The sequence below is a fragment of the Etheostoma cragini genome, chromosome 20 (genome assembly GCF_013103735.1).
Source record: "Etheostoma cragini isolate CJK2018 chromosome 20, CSU_Ecrag_1.0, whole genome shotgun sequence".
NCBI lineage: Eukaryota > Metazoa > Chordata > Actinopteri > Perciformes > Percidae > Etheostoma > Etheostoma cragini.
Window position 1 is genome coordinate 19,730,125 of NC_048426.1, and position 5,519 is coordinate 19,735,643.

Genomic DNA, 5,519 nt, shown 5'->3' on the forward strand with positions numbered 1-5,519 from the left:
ATGAGTGGTACCCGGTGGGGTCTTCTGCTGTTGTAGCCCATCCGCCTCAAGGTTGTGCGTGTTGTGGCTTCACAAATGTTTTGCTGCATACCTCGGTTGTAACGAGTGGTTATTTCAGTCAAAGTTGCTCTTCTATCAGCTTGAATCAGCCCCTAAATGCATTGAAGCAACTGCCATGTGATTGATTGATTAGATAATTGCATTAACGAGAAACTTGTGTTCCTAACGAGAAACAGGTGTTCCTAATAATCCTTTAGGTGACTGCATAAGTCTACTGTTAATGGGGCTTGCGTCTTAAATCTTGGATGAAGACTGAAACAAAACACAAACATTGAAAATAAGGGCAGTCTGTTGGGAGGAACAAAACTTTAAAGGACTTAAAATAGCTTCAAACTGATACATTTAGCAATTTTCAGCCTGAGAGCACGTGCAGACAGACACATTGATCTCTTTCAAACTCACACCATTCAATGTTGAAGTTCAGACTCTGAAAAACTGTTCTGAAGCAGTCCTCCTTATCTTTACTTTTTGTAATTTGTAACTTCCCAAGCTGTCGAAATGACTGAAGCATCTGTCTGTGATTACATGGTAGTGCTGAGAACATGGTAATCAGCACACAACGGCACGTGCGTGGTGCCAAAATTAATGCTGTTAGTCTCATTTTTGTTATACTTTCTTTTGATTTTACTTTTCAGGATTTTTTTTCAAATGCATCTGTCTTAGGTCAACAGGGTTGCCACACTCCAGTGACCTCAGCCAACGATAGCACAAACTCTGATAGCATCCGGGTCACTTTGACATGATGGAAGAATACTACACAGTGCTAGTCATAAATCAGACATGTTTACTACAGTTGTCGTAAAGAAAGTTTAATGCATTTCTTAAGGCGCCTCCACATGTTCCGCTCTTTGCTGGCTGTGCCATTGTTTTCCTATGGGGAGCGCATTGGAGACAAATCGGAGAAAGTGCCTTGGTGAAGCGCACCGCTTGAAATTGACGCTGAGCGCTTCGCTCAAAAGTTAAAAATATTTCAACTTTGACCTCATTGCCGCTAGCCTTTCAAGGCCAGCGATGCCAGAAGCATTGATGCAGTATACAGCTGTGCCTCTGTGGCTGCAATATTGTCTGCTCCCTACCTTGCGGTTTTCCCTCTGATCACGTGTATGGGAGTTTACTCTTGTTTTATAGACTTTGAGAAAGGGACAAAAGATTCCACCAAAGTGTTTACATGCAAAGCTAAATAGGTTTGTCATGCTTAGTTATAGCTGCTAAGCTATGGTAGGGGGAAAGGGTTTAGAAAACGCTCAGTAGTATCATAGCTGGGTGAAAGATAGTAGGGAAAGAATATTTGAGCATCGTATGGGTTTGTATGCAGGACAATCTCACCAAAACTTGGTGTTATCCTTGTAGTTTTGTCACATCTTTTGAATCCATTATTAAAATGCATTCTGATTTAGACTGAAAATTCATCTGAAAAAGGGACACAAAATAGCTGAGGCTCAACAAGAGCATTGTTTTTCATCTCAGATATGAAATGAGTCAATACATCATCCTGGGTTATGTTTCCTGTAAAAGTATCTGGCTTCTGAGATCTCACCAACTTTTGGCGTAAAAGAGCGAGAACAAAGAGGAGGGAGGCATTGTGGGGGAGATGATTAAATGCTTTGGACTTTAACTGGTGTTTGGATGACAGCTCAGTGTGGGAACAAGGACACAAACACATACTCATAATCTTGTGTGTGTGTGAGTGTGTGTGTGTGTGTGTGTGTGTGAGACCAAAAGCCAAATTCACACATTCAGGACATGAAACAGAAAAGATGGTTAATAAATGACAAAATATTCTAGCAGCTCCAAAACGACTAATTCAACTAAGACAGCAAGGTTTATATGGTACTTATTGATATAACTTCTGAGTTATTCTAACTCTTATAAATACAAAGACCATAAAAAGTGGGACAACCAAGCCCAGTTTACCCTAACTTAAAAGTGTGTGTCAGCATCAATAGCTTTGCTCTGAAACCAATGTGTTCCGGTAACTTCAGGTTGACAGCTAAAGGGTGCAGGAGGGAGCTGATGGATGTTCCCATTGCATGAAGAAGAGTTTTTACTTAAATAAGTATCAACATCTGATAGAGCCTTGTAGTTTTCCTCTACTACTACTACATAAAGGACAGTGCCTGTTATTTTGTAAGGTTTAATCTTCACTTCTACGAATATTTTGCTCCTTTTCCCTTATACTTCCTGAAGAAGTTATTATTTTGGCTTCTTTTCTTTACCATTTTAGTACAGCATCATACCGCCAGACTGCAAACTGTATAAATCTACTCATACTTCCTCTCATGGCTAATTTTGTGTCTTCAGTTGGTAGATTGACACGCAGACCAATGTGTGACAATGACAAAATCCCTCTTGTACTTGTTAAGTTTCACCTATTACAGTCTACTATCTACTGCACATTGATATGTTCATCGGCATGATGTGACTAATGGAAGTGTCTAACCAAAAATGTCATCCACGCCACTGAGCAAGTTACATAGAAAACTTTATTACACATGTTCTGTTTGATGAGTAAGTCAAACAAAACAATTTGTAGAATGTTGGATCTTCTCAGTGCAGTTGATTAAATGTGATTAGTTATCAGACAGCAGGAGAAATGATAAGTGTCTTTCATCTACAGTTAATTTAAGATAGCGGATCTGCGTAATTTTACACATGAATGGCACACTAGCAGTAACTTCATTCATCATTCATATCTCCTTGCAGTTGGATAGAATCGTTCAAGATCAGAGGATGATTGACAAAGTGTTAAATTAAAATCTTCTATTGGACAAATAAGCATGGGGCTTTTGCATAGTGTTGTGTGTATGCTTGGGTTGGAATTAAAAGACATACATGGTGCTTTTTTAGTATGCACGGAAGTAAAAACACTAAACAAGCCTGCCAACATACATCAGCTGTCTGTTTATTCTACCATTGACAGCGCATTTAGGGTGACGCTCACTGGCTGTAAATAGCAAATGTGTGACCACGTCTGCCTCTGCAGACACGCACTGCTGTATAGCAGAGGTGTGTGTGTCCGCTGTCCACCGCCGTGTCTGTTTTGAACTATATTAGGGTTTCAATTCTGCCAGTCTCATAGACTTATTGCTTTTCAACGTATGAATGTTATAGACAGACAGAGACAGACAGAGGGATACATTATTCAACCCGAGGGAAATCTTAGGTATCCAGTGGCTTAGGCAACCATAACACAACAGACATGCACACATATGTAGCACATACATAAAAAAATCACTCACAGAAATTTAAAGAGTTAACAGTTTGGGATGTGATTAAAAAGGCCTGGTATGGACTGCCCATGCAACGCAATGACCATGAGAGGCTGCTATTGTAGTGTGTGCAGTGGCGGTAGTGCAAAAGCAAACCGTGAAAATAAATATACTTAAAAAACAATATATAACAGGGAATAAGTTATACAAAGTGGATGGTGTGACCACAGTCCATTACATGCAGGTAATGTGTGATTACATCTGCAATTTCTAACGGTAATGTGTCCATCATGACTGACAAGTGTTCATGGAACTGGTAGATATCTTTAAACAGATTTAAGCAAATAAGACTCACAAATCATGTTCAAAAGAGTTCACGATACACTGCGATTGCTTCCGTGTCAGGGATGACATTAAGCGTGTCAGTTTCAGGTATGACATTTAGGGCATCAAACACTTGGAACTCATTTACAAAAGGTTTGCTACCTCAAAGTTCGACATTTTTACTGCAGCTGGGCTGACAACGCCTCGCAGAAGAAGCTCTGAAAGGATAATCCGACCCAGACGTCTTCTAACGCAAAACCCCCCGTATCTGACAGCAGTTATTCACGCTTGTGAACAGGGTTGAACGGTCAACAGACTTTGGGTGGTAGTGAGGTGTGTACTTTGTCAATTTAGAAATAATAAACTACCTGCATATTTATAATGTTTTGGCCTTTGTTGTTTTGACTATTTGTCAGAAATACTGCTATAATAATGTGTCACTTTTAAATGAAATGAGGGTGTACCCACTAAATCTTATTGACTAAGGCATGCGGCTACAGTTAGCTGAAAGATTATATTATTGTGGGTAGGAGTGCTTCCACACAGTGCCATACACTACTATTGCAACAAACTTGGTCAATAGTTAGTAGTCACTTTATGAGTTAATGTGAGTTCCCCCATCCTGCCTATGGTCCCCCAGTGGCCAGAAATGTGTAAAGGTGTAAACCAAGCACTGGGTATCCTACTCTGCCTTTGAGAAAATAAAATCTCAGATGGGGCGATCTGGAATCTTGCCAATTATGAGGTCAAAAGGGGCAAGGTTACCTCTCCATTCTCTGCTATGCTCGCCCAGAGAATTTGGCCCACCCATGAGAGAGAGACATCATTGCTTTCAAATGAGCAGAGTTGCAGTTGGTCAAGTCCCCCCCTCCCCCTTAACAGCTAAAGACTCAGAAAAGGCACACACTGAGGAAAGTTCATCGTGGGACTGGCTATAGTGGCTGTAATATTGCACCAAGGCTGAATTCTGGGAAAGAGACTTCAGATATGGTATTAGGGGACCACTAAGGTCCATATGAAAGCATCCAAAGAGCCTCATGACATGGGACCTTTAAAGTAATATTTTGCACCGAGAGAATTATGGAATTATTATGGAAACAACCATTACAGCTAATAGCAAAATATGTTAATTTGCAACACTCACTGTGATGCTACGTCTGTATATTAAGGACATTTTTGTGAGACACAAAATAGTCTTTGTGTTATGGTGACCATCGTAGAGCATTTAGCAGCTAAAGAACTTGCTATATTATATTTTCCAAAGGAGTTAGAAAAACAGAGCAAGTTTGCAGAAGTTAATTTCTGTGTTCAAATTTTGCACTTATGTGAAAAATAACTTCTTACTCTCACTAAGGAATCTTTCGACTCCATTTCAAAATATCCAAACTATCACTTTAAATTCACAAGGCTGGTGTCTTGAGGCACAAATTGAATAAGTAGTGGGTTCACAGATAACAGACTAAGACATCCTGGTACAGAACAAGTGTTCAAAACTCTCCATAGTGTGCAGACTAAAATCTGTCTTAAAGTCCAACCTGCTCCACCCGTTTGACATCTTCATACACATGTGTCTTGTCAGCCACTCTTATTTAGCTGTGCTGAAAGTGTCTCGGCAAAATGTCAACTTATCACATTTCAACATTACAACAACACTGCAGTGATTTCCCCCTACACTTCTTTGGGGAGACTTCAGTCCTCCTACTGGGAAAGGAAGGCATCCTGAGAACGGAAAATGTTCAAGCAAAGTGAAATATTGCTTTAAGCCTCAAAGAAAGAAAAAGTGACAGTCAAAAAGTAGCACTGGGCCGCTGAGGATGCTGCTATCTGCATGAAAAGCAGTGGAAATAAAGGCTTCCCCGTGGCTCAGCAAAAAGTTAAACAGAAGATGGCAAGGAGCTGTTCGCTGAGAAACAGAGTTCATTCACT

General features: G+C 40.2%; 1 long non-coding RNA gene across 1 annotated transcript in view; it reads left to right on the forward strand.

Annotated features, from left to right (window-relative positions):
- Positions 1-4,304, forward strand: part of LOC117936231 — a 9,367-nt gene extending 5,063 nt beyond the window's left edge. Inside the window, exons 2-3 of the long non-coding RNA XR_004654907.1 lie at positions 3,314-3,319; positions 4,196-4,304. This is a non-coding gene — a long non-coding RNA (uncharacterized LOC117936231). The remainder of the gene's footprint in view (positions 1-3,313; positions 3,320-4,195) is intronic.
- Positions 4,305-5,519: the final 1,215 nt, after the last annotated feature.